The sequence below is a fragment of the Sorghum bicolor genome, chromosome 1 (assembly GCF_000003195.3).
Source record: "Sorghum bicolor cultivar BTx623 chromosome 1, Sorghum_bicolor_NCBIv3, whole genome shotgun sequence".
Lineage (NCBI taxonomy): Eukaryota > Viridiplantae > Streptophyta > Magnoliopsida > Poales > Poaceae > Sorghum > Sorghum bicolor.
The window spans coordinates 39625563-39648180 of NC_012870.2; positions in this window are offsets into that span (position 1 = coordinate 39625563).

Sequence of the window (22618 nt, forward strand, 5' to 3'; positions counted from 1 at the left end):
AATAAAGAAAAGGATCCAAATGAAATCAACGTCTAGACTTTGGGTTTTATCTGACAGAATTCCACGAGTTTTGGTGTTTGTCTATTTCTATAGGGGGTTATCAGGAAATATGGAAGAAAGGCCCACACGTCGGGATTACATAGAGATATCAACGTGCCGCACAATTATCTTACATCTAGAAGACTCCAGAAGCCACGGGAAGGAAGCAGGGCCGAACGGGGCCAGGACCTGGGCGCCCGCCCAGTTGCCTGGGCACCCGCCCACCTCTGAAGTCCAATCAGGACTCTGTTTCGGGGGAGATCTCCATCGACCTAAAGGATCAAGGATAACCGTTCAATCAATGTCGGTTTGATCCAACGGCCCATATTCACTTGAAGGGACTATAAAACCAGACCCCCCTGACCCCTGGAGGAGAGAGCCTCTCAACCCTAATTCATTATTCTCAAGGGAGAAGAAGCCTCTGATCAAGATTAGTGCCACCACATCAATTAGACATCTAGATTAGCATAGCTACATAGGATTAGAACTAGAAGGAGTCAATCTTCGATTGGTTTCCGGATCTGTCAAGAGGATTCTTGGTAATTCTCTAATTGTGCTTCTAATTGTTCTTCTAATCATATTTGTTCTTCAATATTATGAATATGACTTTGTTCTACTTCAATATATTGCTTATGACTTTGCTCTACTTGTTTATATTCAAGATTATATTGTTCTTAGTTTATCATAGTTATGTACTTGGCTTAGTTAGATTGGATCTATATACATGCTTAGGATCGTATAGCGTTTATCCATCGGATCCATGGGTAAATGATAGATATTGTGTAGGCGTGGTGCTTATACAGTATTTATCTGCGATTGTACCCAATATGCCAGATCGTGGGATAGTTCGTGGTAGTGATAGCTTCATTGATTCTTATGTAGTCCCCCTCTCGTGTATTGGGCTGGCAGAGCAATATTATTACAGGAGAGTGATTGCTATGTTTCTCATTTACCTTGCTAATATCACTATGCATGGGCGTAGTATTGTCTCGCAATGATTGCTAAGTATGCTTGCACTAACTATGATAATGCTAGACTATATAGTTGAGAATAACTTAGGAAATAATGTTGTAGTTCATTCTAATACCATGCTAATGACTTTCTAGAGTATCTAATTGAGGTGCTTATCATATTTATATGTGGCTGATCAGATCAATTATCTTTGTCACTATTCATTATTTCATATATCTTTTATGTGACATTTATGCCTGTATGAAAGAGTTAGATAAATGTTCTCAATTATACATGCAATGATAGATACTCAATCTCATATTCTATTCTGTAATCAATATTGATGATTGTTAATCCCTTCCCAGTGGTAAAAATATAAATAACGATACCTGGAATACTTACTGGTTAAAATGCTACATCGGTATTAATCTGTGCGCTTGCAGATCCCATTCATTATTTATTTAGAAGAGCAATTGCATATTTCAATACCGCGTCTCTCATGTCATGCTGGGGATGACAACTTGGCTTAAGTTGTATGAGGGATAGGTTTGGCATTTTTGGCACCGTTACTAGAATTAGAAAACTAAGTCTACTTTTGGTAATGATGTTAAGAATACCCAACAAGTATTTTTGGCGCCGTTGCCGAGGAAGGTTGATTACTAATCAAGAATGGATATAGATTTTCGAGTTATCATTCGCATCACTAATATGATTGAGCTTATCTATTCTCTCATACAGTTTTACCCCGATATTTTTCTATTTTACCTTATGCAGGGGAATGTATGAATTGAAGACATCTTCCAGGAAATTTTGTTGGCAATCCCAAAGCGTTATTCAAAAAAACTAGAGCCAAGCTCAAGAAGAGATCATCAACACTTCAGCAAGAAGCTTCATCCAATTAAGAAGATCACCGAAACTTGTCTTCAGAGTTCAAAGCCATGGCGAACAAATCAATCCGCGAGTTCTCAGCTCCCACTACGGACAACATCCGCACTGGACCTGCTGCAGAGATCGATGGCAACTTTGAGCTCAAGCTTGGACTTATCAACAAGGTGCAATCCAACCAGTTCTGTGGGAAGGCACACGAAGATGCTAGTGCTCATCTCCAACACTTCCTGGAGATATGCAGCACATTTACCATATCAGGAGTCCCCAGAGATGCTATACTACTTTGCCTCTTCCCATTTTCACTGTTAGGAAGAGCGAAGCAGTGGTTCTACGCTACAAAGGAGAAGAATACTACGTGGGCACTCTGTTCAACAAACTTCCTGGCTAAGTTCTTTCCCATGGGCAAGACCAATGCTCTCCGTGGGAAGATTACAAGTTTTCAGCAACAAAATGATGAATCTGTTCCAGAAGCATGGGAGCGCTTTCAAGACTATATCCTAGAATGTCCCCATCATGGAATGGAGAGTTGGCTACTGATGTAGACATTTTATCATGGGCTCGGCAACAGTGCCCGAGAGACCATGGATGCTGCAGCTGGAGGAGCATTCTTATCACTTACTATACCACAAGCCACAACTCTTGTGGAGAAGATGGCGTCCAATCAAGGCTGGAATGAGGAGAGGACCCAGACACGCAAGAGAGGTGGAGGTATGCATCAGCTCATGGAGATAGACATGATGTTTGCAAAGCTAGACCTGCTCATGAAGAAGCTCGATGATAGAGCTGGAGATAAGAAAGAAGTTATGCACATCTACGACTCTCACATGACTTGTGAGGAGTGTGGAGATACTGGACACTCAGGCAATCACTGCCCTGAGATGCTTGAGGATGTGAACTACATCAACAACAACAACTACTACTACTACAACCGTCCTCAACAAAATCAAGGTCGGAATGAACAGAGGCCTAACTACTCAGGATTAGAATCTGCAAATCTTGTAGACATGTTTGATGCAGGTAATAACTCGAGTAACCCCGTCACTGAATTCACTACTGACCTTCTGCCGGTCAAGAGAGGCGACCCCGGACGCCCCGTTATCCCAATCTCCTTCGGCATGGTGGACGTCCTAGAAGCACTCTGCGACTTTGGCTCTAGCGTCAACATTATACCCAGGGTACTCTATGAAAAATTCTTTACATATCCTAAACAACCATGTGTTTGTAGTTTGCAGATCAGGCATTAAGTTTTACAAAAGGAATATTGAAGAACCTTTGCGTCTGAGTTGGTACCTTATACGCCCTAGCAGACTTCTTGGTGATAGAGACCGGTAATGATGAGAGAGAACCCATCATCTTAGGGAGGCCATTCTTGAACACCTCGGGAGCTGTCATCTATGCCAGTGCTGCCAAGATCAGTTTCTACATCAAAGGGAGAAAGGAGACGTTTTTCTTCAAGAACAAGACTACACAAATCCCAGATCAATCCTGACGTGAATCAAGGAAGAGGACCAACAGGAGGAACAGGAACAAGCAAGTGTGGACCGAGTCAGCTAAGATGGACACTACAGTTCATGGAGGCCAAGATCACCAACTTAAGTCACCGTTTTTGACCAAGAAGGACGACCTAGGAATGCCAAGCATCTACTGCTCCATAAATGGATACAACTTCTACAAGACAACTTGTGACACCGGATCGGGCGTCAACATAATGGCCGCAGTCACCTATCGGCTCTTGTTCGGAACCATGCCCCTAAAACCAATATACATTGAGCTCCAGATGGCAGATCAGACGTTTCGAGAAGTTAAAGGAACAGTAACTGATGTCCCAGTCAAAATAGACGATCATTTTGTCTACACAGACTTTCAGGTTATTGACATGGGAGAAGATGAGTATGATCCACCCATCATCCTTGGAAGACCGTTCCTCAGCACCGTTAAAGCAATAATCTACATTGGAACCGGAGAAGTCCATATGCACTTCCCCTCAGAGAAGGTACGCCGTTATTTTACTGACCCTAACTATATCGTTGAAGAATCTAAGCAGGTAAGAAAACGACGCAACCGCAACCAGAGGAGGCAAATCATCAAGGACGGATGGGCAGACTATGAAGGAGAAGTTGTAAGGTCAGAAGACGTACAGTTTAAACAGAATTATCCAAAGGAGACCGTAGCACCGAGTCAGGTTTGGAAAGAGAAGATAACCATACATGAGAAGGAGGCGCTGCCGGAAGTACCGACTCCGCCACCCAACGAATCCCAGGACAATTGAGAAAACAGAGAGTCCCGTTCGGAGGACTTAAAAACACCGAACGTCTTGCCAAGACGTAAACTTGGTAGTTATCCTTTCCCTTCCAATTATTTTAGTTTACTTAGTTAATCATGTTCATACTATCCTAAAAAGAAAATAAAAATGTTAAAACAGTAAGCCCCATGTGAGTATACGAGTGGCATAAAACCCCGTAAGTACATTCACTGTGGTGGCATAAAAATAAAATAAATATTTCTTTTCTGCTTTATAAAATAAAAATATAAAAATAGGGAGTAACATTTATTGAGGAGTCTCAACATGATAAAGGCTAGATATTTATGCTATCACTTAATCAGTTCCACAAGTTTTGTTGTCTATTTGAGCTCCACAGAATTTAAGAATCAAGAAGACTAGCAGATGGAGGACATTCTAATCGCTGTTAGAATGCTGCTGACTTTCAAATACACCTCTGCCACCTGCTAGCTACATCAAAAGAAATTACGACAAAATTCAGCTTGGGGGAGAGCACCCCCATTTATCCCGATAAGTATTAGTATCTATCTATCTATATACTTATACTATATTAGTATCTATCTATCTATATACTTATACTATATTAAAATATAGATATACATAACTATGAAAAACCAAATAAAGATCTTGTGCTTATATATATATATCTTTTACTTAGTGAGTTTAATAAATAAATAAAGTGGCTATGCTAATCTGAATCTTAATAATAAAACTCTAGCATGGATATGATGAATAGTTGCTCTGCCTAATTTGCAAATTTGAAGTTCTTTCTCAAGTTTAGACATAACTGTTATAATTTAAAGCTTGCTCTAAACCTAAACTTTGTGGGAAGAAAACTTGATCTGAAGTCTAAGTTGTTAACAGATACGATATGGGAAGGTTGAGCTGCTGTTTATCTGTTCCTAGAGATGCTAGAATTCTGGAGAATTTTATCTTTGAAAATCTTTTAAATGTTGCATGATGAGTTCCTGTATGATGAGAGTTTAAATTCCTACTACAGCCATATATACATGCTTGCTAGACTTTGAGCCACACATTTACTATTTACTGCTTATGAGCATTGAGTGTGGTCAAGCTGTGTAGACCTTTATGAGCTTGTCATGTGGTTAAATCAAGATTCACTTGCACGTTCACTCATATATGCTACTTCTACTCCAGAAGTACCATCCACATATATCCACCCATTTCCATCTCCGGAATCACCCAAAAATATTCTACTCCTAATCCGGGAGAGAATAGCCAAAAATATCTCTATTTTTTTCTGTGAAATAAATGCTCAAGTTATCTTATTACTACCACTTGCTATATTATCTCAAGAGATGAGTGCTCTAAAAAAAAGAGAAAAAAAGGATACGAGGAAATAAAAAGGGGCAAGTGCCCGGAACCTCGAAAGAAAAAAAAAGAGTGAGATGAGAGGTAAAAATGGACAAGTGTCCGACAGTAGAAATAGGGGTACAAGATACCCACCTGAGAGAAAAGAAAAATAAGAGCATCTCATTCTCCCCATAAAATTTTAGAAAGCAAGAAAGGTATGTATCCCCTCAAAGAGCAAAAGTAGAATTAGACTTTCACCATTGTTATCACCATCATCACCATACACCATTCATTCGCCACACATGCACATCTTGATTTGACTTATTGATTTGTTTCTTTGGATCCATGGTTTGACTATACAATAAATGTCTTGTAAGTATGTATACTTTATCTCCCACCTATGAGCTCCAGATATAAAAGCCTTATTAGAGTAGGGTGAGAGAGAAGGCAATGTCACTATGCCTCATACCATAAATACCACATATCTTGAGAGAAGGCATATACCATCACTGCCTTGGTAAGGATCCAGAAATACCATAAAAAAGAGATCTAAGAGAATCATACAAGGAATCTCTGAGTTTTATTTGAAAATCTGCAAAAACACCAGAGCTATAGCTGATCAAGAATAAGAGACATGGCACTTGACTAGACTGTTCTATCTTTTAACTACTCAAGACAGAAGTGACGGTTACAAGTCCCATGGTGAAGGTAAAGTAAGTAAATTTTAAGTCTTGCCAGTTTACTCTAACTCAGAGATGAGACTTTATTTAAAAAGCATGTGTACCGTCAATTTTTAAGTATTGCAGCAACTTCTAATCTATCCTTGCTCACGAACAAGCAAGAGGTAAGCTTGGGGGAGTTTGTTGACGGTCCTTAAGTATCAAATTTAATTATCAAATAAATAAAGAAAAAGATCCAAATGAAATCAACATCTAGACTTAGGGTTTTATCTGACAGAATTCCATGAGTTTGGTGTTTGTCTATTTCTGCAGGGGGTATCAGAAAATACGGAAGAAAGGCCCACACGTCGGGATTACATAGAGATATCAACGTGCCGCGTAATTATCTTACATCTAGAAGACTCCAGAAGCCACGGGAAGGAAGCGGAGGCCGAACGGGGCCAGGACCTGGGCGCCCGCCTAGTTGCCCTGGGCGGCCGCCCACCTCTGGAGTCCAATCAGGACTCTGTTTCGGGGGAGATCTCCACCGACCTAAAGGATCAAGGATAACCGTTCAATCAATGTCGGTTTGATCCAATGGCCCATATTCACTTGAAGGGACTATAAAACCAGACCCCCTGGCCCCTGGAGGAGAGAGCCTCTCAACCCTAATTCATTATTCTGAAGGGAGAAGAAGCCTCTAATCAAGATTAGAGCCACCACATCAATTAGACATCTAGATTAGCATAGCTACATAGGATTAGAACTAGAAGGAGTCAATCTTCGATTGGTTTCCGGATCTGTCAAGAGGATTCTTGGTATTTCTCTAATTGTGCTTCTAATTGTTCTTCTAATCATTTTTGTTCTTCAATATTATGAATATGACTTTATTCTACTTCAATATATTGCTTATGACTTTGCTCTACTTGTTTATATTCAAGATTATATTGTTCTTAGTTTATCATAGTTATGTACTTGGCTTAGTTAGATTGGATCTATATACATGCTTAGGATCGTATAGCGTTTATCCATCGGATCCCTGGGTAAATGATAAATATTGTGCTGGCGTGGTGCTTATACTGTATTTATCTGCGATTGTACCCAATATGCCAGATCGTGGGGTAGTTCGTGATAGTGACAGCTTCATTGATTCTAATATAGTCCCCCTCTCGTGTATTGGGTTGGCAGAGCAATATTATTACAGGGGAGTGATTGCTATGTTTCTCATTTACCTTGCTAATATCACTATGCATGGGCCTAGTCTTGTCTCGCAATGATTGCTAAGTATGCTTGCACTAACTATGATAATGCTAGACTATATAGTTGAGAATAACTTAGGAAATATTCTTGTAGTTCGTTCTAATAACATGCTAATGACTTTCTAGAGTATCTAATTGAGGTGCTTGTTGACGGTCCTTAAGTATCAAATTTAATTATCAAATAAATAAAGAAAAGGATCCAAATGAAATCAACATCCAGACTTAGGGTTTTATCTGACAGAATTCCACGAGTTTTGGTGTTTGTCTATTTCTGCAGGGGGTTATCAGGAAATACGGAAGAAAGGCCCACACGTCGGGATTACATAGAGATATTAACGTGCCGTGCAATTATCTTACATCTAGAAGACTCCAGAAGCCACGGGAAGCAAGCGGAGAACGAACGGGGCCAGAGGCAGGGCGCCCGCCCTCTGTTGGAGTCCAATCACGACTCTGTTTCGTGGAAGATCTCCACCGACCTAAAGGATCAAGGATAACCGTTCAATCTAAGTCGGTTTGATCCAACGGCCCATATTCACTTGAAGGGACTATAAAACCAGACCCCCTGGCCCCTGGAGGAGAGAGCCTCTCAACCCTAATTCATTGTTCTTCAAGGGAGAAGACGCCTCTGATCAAGATTAGAGCCACCACATCAATTAGATATCTAGATTAGCATAGCTACATAGGATTAGAACTAGAAGGAGTCAATCTTCGATTGGTTTCCAGATCTGTCAAGAGGATTCTTGGTAATTCTCTAATTGTGCTTCTAATTGCTTTCTAATTATCTTTGTTCTTCAATATTATGAATATGACTTTGTTCTACTTCAATATATTGTGTATGACTTTGCTCTACTTGTTTATATTCAAGATTATATTGTTCTTAGTTTATCATAGTTATGTACTTGGCTTAGTTAGATTGGATCTATATACATGCTTAGGATCGTATAGCGTTTATCCATCGGATCCATGTGATAGATATTGTGTAGGCATGGTGCTTATATCGTATTTATCTGCGATTGTACCCAATATGCCAGATCGTGGGGTAGTTCGTGATAGTGACAACTTCATTGATTCTTATATAGTCCCCCTCTCGTGTATTGGGCTGGCAGAGCAATATTATTAGAGGGGAGTGATTGCTATGTTTCTCATTTACCTTGCTAATATCACTATGCATGGGCGTAGTCTTGTCTCGCAATGATTGCTAAGTATGCTTGCACTAACTATGACAACGCTAGACTATATAGTTGAGAATAACTTAGGAAATATTCTTATAGTTCGTTCTAATACCATGCTAATGACTTTCTAGAGTATCTAATTGAGGTGCTTATCATATTTATTATGTGGCTAAGTTATGATCAGATTAATTATCTTTGTCACTATTCATTATTTCATATATCCTTTATGTGACACTTACCCCTGTATGAAAGAGTTAGATAAATGTTCTCAATTATACATGCAATGATAGATGCTCAATCTCATATTCTATTCTGTAATCAATATTGATGATTGCTAATCCCTTCCTAGTGGTAAAAATATAAATAACGATACCTGGAATACTTCCCAGTTAAAATGCTACATCGGTATTAATCTGTGCGCTTGTAGATCTCATTCATTATTTATTTAGAAGAGCAATTGCATATTTCAATACCGCATCTCTCATATCATGCTGGGGATGACAACTTGGCTTAAGTGGTATGAGGGATAGGTTTGGCATTTTTGGCACCGTTACTAGAATTAGAAAACTAAGTCTACTTTTGGTAGTGATGTTAAGAATACCCAACAAGCATTTTTGGCGCCGTTGCGGGGGAAGGTTGATTACTAATCAGGAATGGAATAAAGGATTTTGAGTCATCATTTGCTTCACTAATATGATTGAGCTTATCTATTCCCTCATACAGTTTTACCCCGATATTTTTCTATTTTATCTTATGCAGGGGAATGTATGAATAGAAGGCATCTTCCAGGAAATTTTGTTGACAATCCCGAAGCGTTATTCAGAAGAACTAGAGCCAAGCTCAAGAAGAGATCATCAACACTTCAGCAAGAAGTTTCATCCAATCAAGAAGATCACCGGAACTTGTCTTCAGAGTTCGAAGCCATGGCGAACAAATCAATCCGCGAGTTCTCAGCTCCCACTACGGACAACATCGGCACTGGACCTGCTGCAGAGATCGATGGCAACTTTGAGATCAAGGCTGGACTTATCAACATGGTGCAATCCAACCAGTTCTGTGGGAAGGCACACGAAGATGCTAGTGCTCATCTCCAACACTTCCTGGAGATTTGCAACACATTCACCATATCAGGAGTTCCCAGAGATGCTATACTACTTCGCCTCTTCCCATTCTCACTGTTAGGGAGAGCGAAGCAGTGGTTCTACGCTACAAAGGAGAAGAATACTACGTGGGCACTCTGCTCAACAGACTTCCTGGCTAAGTTCTTTCCCATGGGCAAGACCAATGCTCTCCGTGGGAAGATTACAAGTTTTCAGCAACAAAATGATGAATCTGTTCTAGAAGCATGGGAGTGCTTCCAAGACTACATCCTAGAATGTCCCCATCATGGAATGGAGAGTTGGCTATTGATGCAGACGTTTTATCATGGGCTCGGCAATTGTGCCCGAGAGACCATGGATGCTGCAGCTGGAGGAGCATTCTTATCACTTACTATACCACAAGCCATAGCTCTTGTGGAGAAGATGGCATCCAACCAAAGCTGGAATGAAGAGAGGACTCAGACACGCAAGAGAGGTGGAGGTAGACATGCTGTCTGCAAAGCTAGACCTACTCATGAAGAAGCTCGACGATAGAGCTGGAGATAAGAAGGAAGTTATGCACATCTACGACTCTCACATGACTTGTGAGGAGTGTGGAGATACTGGACACTCAGGCAACCACTGCCCTGAGATACTTGAGGATGTGAACTACATCAACAACAACAACAACAACTACTACAACCGTCCTCAACAAAATCAAGGTTGGAATCAGCAGAGGCCTAACTACTCAGGTAATTATCAAGGTAACAGTTCTTACAACAATAATAATAATTTTCCACCTCTGAGAGAGTTAGTGTCTAATCAAGGAAAGCTAATGGATAATCTATCTAAGAAATTGGCATCAAATGATAAAATGCTAGAAAATATAAATAATAGAATGGATAATTTCTGTACTGCCACCAAGAATCAAATTAGCTTTAATAAAATGATTGAATCTCAGTTAAATCAAATAGCTGTTGTTGTTCCTACTACTAACCCCGGTATACCATCACAACCGGAAGGATTAGAATCGGAAAATCTTGTAGACATGTTTGATGCGGGTAATAACTGGAGTAACCGAGTCACTGAATTCACTAGTGACCTTCTGCTGGTCAAGAGAGGCGATCCAGGATGCCCCGTCATCCCGATCTCCATCGGCATGGTGGACGTCCCAGAAGCACTCTGCGACTTTGGCTCCAGCGTCAACATTATGCCCAGGGTACTCTATGAAAAATTCTTTACATATCCTTTATTAGAAACAACCGTGTGTTTGCAGTTTGCAGATCAGACAATATGTTTTCTAAAAGGAATATTGAAGAACCTTTGTGTCCGAGTTGGTACCTTGTATGCCCCAGCAGACTTCGTAGTGGTAGAGACCGGAAATTATGAGAGGGCACCCATCATCTTAGGGAGGCCATTCTTAAACACCACGGGAGCTATCATCTACGCTAGCACTACCAAGATCAGTTTCTACATCAAAGGGAGGAAGGAGACATTCTTCTTCAAGAACAAGACTACACAAATCCCAGATCAATCCAGACGTCAATCAAGGAAGAGGACCAACAGGAGGAACAGGAACAAGCAAGTGTGGACCGAGTCAGCTAAGATGGTCACTGCAATTCATGGAGGCCAAGATCATCAACTTAAGTCACCGTTTTTGACCAAGAAGGACGACCCAGGAATGCCAAGCATCTACTGCTCCATAAATGGATACAACTTCTACAAGACGTTTTGCGACACCGGATCGGGCGTCAACATAATGGCCGCAGTCACCTATCGGCTCTTGTTCGGAACCATGCCACTAAGACCAACATACATTCAGCTTCAGATGGCATATCAGACATTCCGAGAAGTTAAAGGAACAATAACTGATGTCCCAGTCAAAATAGACGATCATTTTGTCTACACAGACTTTTAGGTTATTGACATGGGAGAAGACGAATACGATCCACCCATCATCCTTGGAAGACCATTCCTCAGCACCGTTAAAGCAATCATCTACATTGGAATCGGAGAAGTCCATATGCACTTTCCCTCAGAGAAGGTACGCCGTTATTTTATTGACCCTAACTATATCGTTGAAGAATCTAAGCAGGTAAGAAAACGACGCAACCGCAACCAGAGGAGGCAAATCATCAAGGATGGATGGGCAGACTATGAAGGAGAAGTGGTAAGGTCAGAAGACGTAGAGTTTAAACAGAATTATCCAGAGGAGACCGAAGCATCGAGTCAGGTATGGAAAGAGAAGATAACTATACATGAAGACAAGGCGCCGCCGGAAGTACCGACTACGCCAACCAATGAATCCGACGTCAATTGAGAAAGAGAAGAGTCCCGTTCGGAGGACTTAAAAACACCGAACACCTTGCCAAGAGGTAAACTTGGTAGTTATCTTTTTCCCTTTCAATTATTTCAAATAGTTTGCTTAGTTAATCATGTTCACACTATCCTAAAAAGAAAATAAAAATGTGAAAAACAGTAAGCCCCATGTGAGTATACAAGTGGCATAAAACCCATAAGTACATTCACTGTGGTGGCATAAAAATAAAATAAATATTTTTCTGCTTTATAAAAATGAAAATATAAAAACAGGGAGTAATGATTATTAAGGAGTCTCAACATGATAAAGGCTAGATATTTACGCTAACACTTAATCAGTTCCACAAGCTTTGTTGTCTATTTGAGCTCCACAGAATTTAAGAATCAAGAAGACTAGCAGACGGAGGACATTCTAATTGCTGTCAGATGCTGCTGACTTTCAAATACACCTTTGCCACCTGCTAGCTACATCGAGAGAAATTACGTCAAAATTCAGCTTGGGGGAGAGCACCCCCATTTATCCTGATAAGTATTTCTATCTATCTTTATACTTATATTATATTAGAATATAAATATACATAACTATGAAAAACCAAATAAAGATTTTATGCTTATATATATATATCTTCTGCTTAGTGTGTTCAATAAATAAATAAAGTGGCTATGCTAATCTGTATCTAAATAAAACTCTAGCATGGATATTGTTGACACCATTTTTGGACACGTGTCCAGGATAGCAGGATAAGGTGGCAGTACGATGCGGGTTGCTGATAAGGATGGTTGCCGATGAGGGAAAGGTTGAATGTGACTAAGTCCTCAAGCAGTAATACGGTGCCGATGACCAAGTAAAAAGGTCTGCCGATGACTATGGCAAGGGGATTGCCGATGACGCGAAGGAGGAGTCCGGAAGCTGCCAGTTGTCATGTGGAGGAGTTTTGGTTTGTTACGAAGGGTGGTTTTATTATTTCCTTAGTTATTCGCATCGTTTTGTATACGGGTTCCGTGTAAATTGGAATTCGAATTCTAATCGTGTCTGGTCTTAGCTCTTTGAGCAGGGTATAAATATAAGCCCTAGGACCTTGTAATAAGACATCAATCAATCAATCAAACACACGTTTTTACTCATATTCCAGCATTTACTTTTCGACGACTTCGTCATACGTTTTCTTTTTGTTACGAGTTCTTAGGAATTCGTCGACTCAAGCTCGGCGTATCCTCAAGTTCCGCGTGAGTACCTCTTAGCCGTGACATCCGGGCGCATCGCTGTTGTCAGGACTAAAGTATTCGAGTTATCACCTTTGCCGATAGTAAGGTCAAATCGGCTGGCACGCCTTAACGTTTGGATCGGGTATTAGCCCTTTGTGTTTGCAGATTAGTTTTTGCATCAACACATCTTTTGGCACGCCCAGTGGGACCGATTCAAGATCAAGATCAGCATGTCGATCTCTGATCTCGATCAAGACAACGTCATCCCCGTGACGGAAGCCAACCTCAAGGATGAGCAGAAGCAAGCTATTGCCCAAGCTATGGAAGAGTTCAAGCAGCAATGCCTGAAGTCTTTCAGCATAAACAGGAGCGGCGAAGTGGTCCAGAAAGATGCACTGCCGGCACCACGGCAGGTCACTTTTGACGCCAATCCTGGCAAGCTTCAAGACATGGTTGACAATGCCATCAATCGAGCGCTGATCAACCAAGCTGGTGTACTGTCTAATACGGTTTTCAACGCCGTGGCAAGAACCTTCAAGGAAGGACAAATCCCGCCGGATTATGTGGGCCCTTCCCATCATCAACCCATGGCACCAGAGGTTACGGCTCCATCGGCTGCCTTGACGAGTGCAAGTGCACAGTCTGCCGTCCCTCCAAGTACATTGGGAACTACTGGCGCACTATCTATGCCGATGGCAACCAACCCACAAATTTCAGTTGGGCAGCATAAACTGACAACAGATATGTTGGCATCGGCAATGTCGGGATTAACTCTTCCTCCCAACTGGTGGGGTTATGGTATGCCTCCAGAGTTGACGCCAGGAACATCACAGGTAACTGACATGAGGGGCAAAACTCCTATGACATCGGCACCTTCCAATGTGCCGGTGAACCAGAGTCCTCGGTATACCACAACTACTACTGCAAGGCCTCACACTGGAAATCCTCAAGATTCAATGTTCCAGATGCCCAACGCATCGGCAGAGTCAATGCTGATGCAACAGAGGCCTATGGCCCAGTCGGGGTATGTCAATTCAACGACGATACCCAATCACCAATCATCGGCAGCACCTATGCCGATGAACGCTAATAATGGATGGCTTGGACAGCAAGCCTTTCCACAGTCGCCCCAGCAGGGTTATCAGACTACGGGGTTCCAGCAAGGGCAGGTTTATCCCGGGTTCCAAGGTCAGGGAATTCCCAACCAGCCCATAAATTTTGGACAGCAACTCGGAGGACAGCCAATCGGTGGACAACAGTTTGGTAGTCCGCAGATTGGAGGACAGGTGACCAATACGATGTTCCATACAGGTCACATCCCAAACAGACACGTGGAGGTTCGCCACCAAGTGCCGGATCTGCAGCCGCCTCATCGGCAAGATGCCGATGCTTATTGGGCCGATAAGATTGCTGAAGTAATGAGGGAACAATTTGGGATAAAACCCAAAGTCAACACTTATTCTTATCGGACACCGTATCCTCCAGCGTATGATTTGATCCCGCTTCCACATCGGTAGAAGGTACCAGATTTTACAAAGTTTTCCGGACAGGACGACACGTCAACCATGGAGCATGTCAACAGGTTCATTATTCAATGTGGAGAGGCTGGTAACAGGGACGAATTAAGGGTTCGTCTATTTTCGTCATCACTTTCTGGATCGGCCTTTACTTGGTTCATATCGTTACCTCCCAACTCAGTAATTACTTGGGCCGATCTAGAGAAGCAATTCCACAGATACTTCTTCTCGGGGGTTCATGAGAAGAAGATCACCGACTTGGTTAAGTTGAGGCAACGTAATGACGAGTCGGTTGAGGGATTTGTGCAGAGGGTACGAGAGGTCAAGAATAAATGCTATAGCCTGGTTCTGGATGATCGGCAGCTAGCCGATTTGGCTTTCCAGGGTTTGTTGCCACATATCAGGGATAAGTATGCATCTCAAGAGTTCGAGAGTTTAAGTCATTTGGTGCAGAGAATATCTGATCAAGACATCCAGCCTTTCGAGCCTAAGAGGGCATGGAATAAGAAAGTGTCATTTGTTGACGAAGCAACAAGCTCAGATTCCGACGAGGAACCAGTAATCGGTTTGGCAGAGTGGGTAAAAAACAAGAAGCCGATGTCTTGTCCTTTTGGGCAGAAAGAACCAGAGAAGTTCGCCTTTGACACCGCCAAGGCCGATAGGATATTTGACTTTCTGCTTCAGGAAGGTCAAATCAAACTGTCACCTAACCATGTGATCCCGTCGGCAGAAGAGTTGAAGAGGATGAGATATTGCAAGTGGCATAATGCAACTTCACATGACACCAACGAGTGCAAAGTATTCAGACAACAGCTGCAATCGGCTATAGAGTCGGGGAGGATCAAGTTTGACAGTTCTAAGGCCCAGAAGCCGATGAAGATAGACCAACATCCTTTCCCGACAAACATGTTGGATGCTAAGGGGAAGGCTAAGGTCTTAACATCGAAGACAGCTGAGAAGAGTGCATCGGTAGATCCTCAGCATCAAGTTACTACCGCCGATGCAAGAAGTAAGGGCTTGGTCCAGGAAGGAGCTAGCTCAGGAAGACTTCCTCGGTCTGGTATTGTCATAACTCATAGAAGGCCTCGAGAGAGATGGCAACAACGGGAAGATCGATATCGGCGCCAGCAGGAGGATTATCAACGGGAAGAAGAAAGACGCCGACAGGAGTGGAATCGGCACAGGGATCATTGGAATTGCCCATTCTTCATCCATTGTTGGGAGGAAAATATCAAGCTTCCTACTGTCAGAGACTGCCCTGAATGCAACGGTTATGATCGGTACGATAGGAACGATCGGCGTTATCATGATGATGAACGGCGATTTAATGGGCCAATCAGAGGAAGAGCGTCAGTTCATGATCGGCTGGGGGGCAGGCTTAGTGTTCGCGATCGGCTCGGTGACCGTGTCCAGTATTTTCCCAGGAACCAGGAAGAGCTTGAGGAAATGGCTAATGCGCGAGTTCCCGATGAGTTCATATTTTGCAGAGATGCTAACACACATCGTATGGAGTCAAGGGAGAACCGACGCCCGGCAGTAAGGCAAAGGCCACTTCCTCCATGGTGCCCTCAAGGATTAACCAAGACACAGAAAAGGAGGTTGCAACGAGAAAGGCAAGAGGAGTTAAATAAAGGAGAGAGTTCTGAAAGTCGGCAGCCGGCAGACACTAAGAAGGAAGGTCCATCGGCAGGCGTCAACATGGTATTCATGTTGCCGATAGAGTTTCTCGCACCGGCCAGTAACGATGAGTTGGGATTTTCTGATCAGATAGCTCAGTTGGCTCTGGATCCGATGACGGCTATCTTTGAGAAACCTGCCGATAACGAGAGGCAGCATCTTAAAGCTTTGTTCCTCAAAGGAAGGGTTGATGGGCAGCCAATGACTAAGATCCTAGTTGATGGTGGAGCTGCTATTAATATTATGCCGTATGCAGTGTATCGGAAGCTTGGGAAAGGGGATCAGGATTTGACCAAGACCGATATGATGCTCAAAGACTTTGAGGGAAACGTGTCTCCGGTCAAGGGGGCGATATGTGCGGAGTTGACCATCGGCAGCAAAACCTTGCCGACAACTTTTTTCGTGATCAGCGGAAAAGGTGCCTACAATTTATTATTGGGGAGAGATTGGATTCATGCCAATTGTTGTGTCTCATCTACAATGCATCAGTGCTTGGTTCAGTGGGTAGGTGACAAGATTGAGATCGTCCCAGGGGATTCTTCTTATGTTATCGCATCGGCAGAAGCGGATACTTATGAAAAGACTAGGTGCATTTCAGGAGAAGTTTGGGAGAAAGATTTTCTCAAAGTTGCCGATTATGAGATTCCACCGATCCAAGCAGTCGGTTCTGACGACGGTTTTTAATGGATAGATTCGCCGATGATGGAAAATTAGGCCAGGGATTCACATCGGCCGATGATTTGGTAGAAGTAGATATAGGTAGTGGTGATAAGCCTAGGCCTACTTTTATTAGTGCTAAACTAGATCCTGAGTGTAAACGGCAATTAACTAGTTTGTTAAAGGAATATAAAGATTGCTTTGCTTGGGATTATACAGAGATGCCTGGTTTAGACCGATCAATTGTTGAACATCGGTTACCCATTAAGTCTGGATTTCGGCCACATCAGCAACCAGCCCGCCGATGTAATCCTAACATTCTACCTGATATTAAGGCCGAAATCACTAAACTTATTGAAGCTAAGTTTATTCGGCAGTGTCGGTATGCCGAATGGATTTCCAATGTCGTCCCGGTTTACAAGAAGAACGGGAAGCTTCGGGTGTGCATTGATTTCAGGAATCTCAATAAAGCTACGCCGATGGATGGATACCCAATGCCTGTCGCCGATCTACTGGTTGATGCTGCGGCTGGCCATCGGGTCATCAGCTTCATGGATGGTAATGCGGGTTACAATCAAATATTCATGGCAGAAGAGGATATTCCAAAAACCGCATTCAGGTGTCCTGGTCATGTTGGACTATTTGAATGGATAGTCATGACTTTTGGGTTAAGGAATGTCGGTGCTACTTATCAAAGGGCTATGAATTTTATATTTCATGAGTTCATCGGCAAGATCGTAGAAATTTATATTGATGATGTGGTGGTCAAGTCTGGAGATTTCTCAAAGCATCTTGCCGATTTACGAAGAGTGTTGGAGTGCACAAGGAAGCATGGATTGAAGATGAATCCCAACAAGTGTGCATTTGGTGTATCGGCAGGGCAGTTTCTTGGTTTCATGGTACATCAGAGGGGTATTGAAATTAGTCGGAGATCTATTGATGCCATCAATAAAATAGTGGCCCCTACCAATAAAACCGAGCTCCAATCTTTGATCGGCAAAGTGAATTTTATCAGAAGATTTATATCAAATTTATCTGGGAGAATTCGTGCTTTCAGTCCTCTTCTAAAATTGAGAGCCGATCAGGAGTTTGTTTGGGGAGAAGAACAGCAGTTGGCTCTAGATGAAATCAAAAAGTATCTAGTAAACCCTCCAGTTTTAGTTCCACCTCAACAAGGGAAACCCTTCAAATTATACTTATCTACCGATGGATCGGTTATCGGCTCAGCTTTGGTTCAGGAGTTTGAAGGGAAAGAGAGAGTAATTTATTATTTGAGTAGGAGGTTGATTGATGCTGAAACCAGATATTCGGCCATCGAGAAGCTGTGCTTATGCTTATATTTTTCATGTATCAAGCTAAGACATTACCTATTGTCGGCCGAATGTGCTGTTATTTGCAAAGATGACGTAATCCGATACATGCTATCTATGCCAATTATGAGTGGAAGGATCGGTAAATGGATTTTAGCGCTGTCGGAATTCGATTTGCGTTACGAATCGGCTAAGGCGGTCAAAGGGCAGGTTATGGCCGATTTTGTGACTCAACATTGCGGCCTAGTGGAAACCTTGGAAATTGCACCCTGGACGCTCTTCTTTGATGGATCTACCTGTGATCGGGGAGCAGGAATCGGTATTGTGTTAGTTTCTCCTAAGGGGAGGAAGTATGAATTTTCCTTACCGATTGTTGCTACATCAACAAATAATCAGGCTGAGTATCAAGCTCTGATCAAGGGATTGGAGTTGTTAAGAGAAGTTCGTGCTGATGCTGTTGAAGTATTCGGGGATTCCATGTTGGTTATAAATCAATTAGCCGGAAGCTATGAATGCCGAAGTGAAGTTCTCATAACCTATTTCGAGAAAAGTATGCAACTGTTAAAGGAATTCAAAAACTTCCGGTTGGAGCATGTTCCCCGATTGCATAATGAGGACGCTAATCGGTTAGCCCAGCATGCCTCAGGATATCAGCCAATGATTAATGCAACATCGGCAGTCAGTGCCGGTGACTGGAGGAAAGAGATTGTCGACTATCTAGAAGATCCATCTAAGAAAGTTGGAAGACGGGTTCGATTTCAAGCGACCAAGTATGTGCTCCTTGAAAATGAATTGTATTATCGAACTATCGACGGAATTCTTCTCCGATGCTTGGGTGATGATGAAGCCAAAAGTTTAATGGGGGAAATCCATGAAGGAGTATGTGGAGCGCATCAGTCAGCTTTCAAGATGAAGTGGATGATTCGAAGGAATGGATATTTTTGGCCAACCATACTTGAAGATTGTTTTAAATATTTCAAGGGTTGTCAAGGTTGTCAAAAGTTCGGTAATATCCAGAGAGCACCCGCATCGGCTATGAATCCTATAATAAAACCTTGGCCGTTCCGGGGGTGGGCCATCGATCTGATCGGCCAGATTTATCCACCATCTAGCAAAGGGCATAAGTTCATTCTAGTTGCCACTGACTATTTCACTAAGTGGGTCGAAGCTATTCCCTTGAAGAAAGTCACATCGGCCAATATGATTGATTTTGTGAAGGAGCATATTATTTACCGATTTGGGATTCCCCAAACGATTACTACCGATCAGGGCACCATGTTCACGTCAGGGGAGTTCGATGAATTCGCAATCGGTATGGGAATTAAAGTGTTGAATTCCTCTCCTTACTATGCTCAAGCCAACGGGCAGGCCGAAGCGTCTAACAAAGGAATTATCAAGCTTATTAAACGAAAGATTGAAGAAAACCCTAGGCGGTGGCATACAGTGTTAAATGAAGCACTGTGGTCCTATCGGATGGCTTGCCATGGATCAACCAAGGTGTCGCCTTATCAATTGGTGTATAGACATGATGCAGTATTGCCTTGGGAGATTAAGGCTGGATCTAGGTGATTATCTTTTCAAGATCAATTGACTGCCGATGATTATGCCACTTTGATGACCGATGAGTTAGATGATTTAGCAGGACATCGGTTAAAGGCCTTAATGAGTATAGAAGAAAATAAGAAGAGAGTTGCTAGATGGTATGATAAAAAAGTAAAGACTAAGGAGTTTGCCGATGGGGATTTGGTATGGAAGTTGATTTTGCCAGTCGGGACTAAAAGTTCGAAGTTTGGGAAGTGGTCTCCTAATTGGGAAGGTCCTTATCGGATAAGACACTCAGCTCCTGGTAATGCCTATATTCTAGAAACTCTCGAAGGAGTTGAATTTCCCAGAGCATTAAATGGCAAATATTTGAAGAAGTACTACCCCAGCATATGGATCGACGCATAAAAGTTTAAGTGCCGATAACACTCCTATCGACTGGATTTAAATGTTCGAGGGCAGACTTAATGTTTCAAAAGATGCCGATAACAGTCTTATCGGCTAGACTAAAAGCTGAAGGCGGAAAAACAAAGGTGTGTCGCCGATGAAAGCTTCAGATGCTCAACAGTGCTTGGATTGCTGATATGGCGCGCAGCCGAATCTGGTTGGCTGTCTCTATCTCTTTGATATCATCATCGGCAGAACCTTCGATCGGCTTCAGCTTCCTCTTCAGTTGCAGCGCTTTGCGACCATGGACGTTTCGTTCTTGTTCAAGATGCTTGATGGTCTCCGGCAGTTGACTCTCTTCTTGCTGGGCTTGGGACAGAGCGTCTTCTACTTGCTTGAGTTCAGCCAGTAGAGCTTCTCTTTTTGCCGATAGATCAGACACTTTTTGCTTCAGTGCATCACCTGAGGACTTTAAGGTGCCGATGTTCTTATGTTTCTCATCGGCTAAGAGTTTTTCTTTCATCATCTCCTCAGAAAGCTGGATTTGAGCAGCTCTATCGGTAAGGCGTCGAGTAGCTCTCTGGTACTGTAACTGGCGGCTTTCTAGATGTGCAGCATGGAAGAGTGTTTCTTCAGCATCGGCAGGAATTTGGCCTCTAAGGGTCTTGAACAGGGCCTTGGCTGGGTCAGAATCGTTGACCAGTTGAGTTGTGTCTTGATGGAGTATGGCCGATAGCTCCTCCAGCTTAGCTCTGGCTTCTGCCGATACAATTCCAACTGCCCGAGAGGAGCTTGCTTCCTCGCCTTCTTCTTCGAAGATATCAACAGCAAAGGAGAACAAGCTGTTGGGAGAATCTTGTTCCTGAAAATAAAAATGAAGTAGGTCAATTTTATGGTCAAAACTTCAGCAGACGATACTGATGGAAAAGTGGATGACTTACTTGCTTCAAGGCGATTTCTTGCCTTTGACTCAGAGGGGCCGATGGAGCTGCAGGTTGATCGGCAAATGTTGCCGATAGAGCGATATCGCCTGAAAGAAGATAGGAAAGATTATAAGAATAAATGAGGATAAGTTTATCGGTAGGAGTATTGTTGAGATCTGTTACCCGGAGGAGAAACAACAGTTGCCTGAATCGAGGAAACCGCCGATGATGTAACTGTACCTGCCGGGCCAGTTGTTTGTTCACCTACATCAGCTGATATACCTGCCGTTTGAGGTTCTTCCTGCTGGGGTTCTTCCATCTGTGGTGCTTCCTGTGTTGGTTGTGGAGATAGTACTTGCTGTGCCTGGACGTCTGGGGAAGAAGGGGAAGATTCCACCGGGATTGGAAACACCGGAGGAGGAGGAGTTGCCACTTTCTGGCGCTTTGTTCCAGCCTTAGCACCGTGGATGCCCTTCCTCTTTGGCTGGCTAGACTGGGGGGCATCGGCGCCTTGGCGTTTGACTTTTGCCGATGCACCAGTTTGCTGCAACAACAAAAAGGAGGTTATGAGTACAGATAGCCGATACAAAGATAAGTCAGCGTAAATGAAAAAAGAGTTTTAACAGATTGCCTTGAAAGCTTGTGCCAGAGTGGAAGCAGTTACCGGTGGTGATGTCTGAGTTTTCCTGGTGGTAACTTTCTTGAGGCGCGCACCCCGGTGCACGATGGAAGCCAGAGTGGGAGCATTATGGCCGATTGAGGAGATAGGGCCTGATGGGAATAAGTCGATCGGCTTGCCACTCCTACTAACTGATGGGGGGGTGTTGTCGATCTGCAAAAGGAATACAGGGGTAAGTTACCGATGGGAGTGATATTGGAAAATGAGACATCGGTTTAAAATACTTACAGTGTCGTCAGGGACTTCATATTCGGGGTCGATCATGCCGCGGTATGAGAGGGCTGATCTGCAGAACAGATTCTCCTTCCATTCTGCCCACCATAGCTTGTATGCCTGAGTGATGAAGGCGGCTGGAACCCATTCTGACAGATCTACATCCGTATCGGCATTTGGTGGTAGCTGGGCTACTCGAGTCCACTCGAGGAGGTTGGCGATGGGCTCTCTGGGCTTTATTACATCGGCATAAGGAAGTGCAATCGGCAATTGGCCGAAAGCTAGCTGGCGAGCTAATGCCGATGGATTATAAAATTCATAGGTTTGGGGAGAGGTTTTCGTGCTGCCGAAGAAATTCACTGGTATGGCTCTGGGGGTCACGATTGTCATCATCACCTCATTGTCCCTGTCAAGAGCTTCATCAAACGGATTGAAGGTCAGAGGGAGCATGCTGTCTGGGTCGTCATAAGCCAACCATGGTCGTTCATCTCTGGTCAGACCTTCATACAGCGTCTCGAAGAATCGGCCGATCTGATCCGGAGTGTT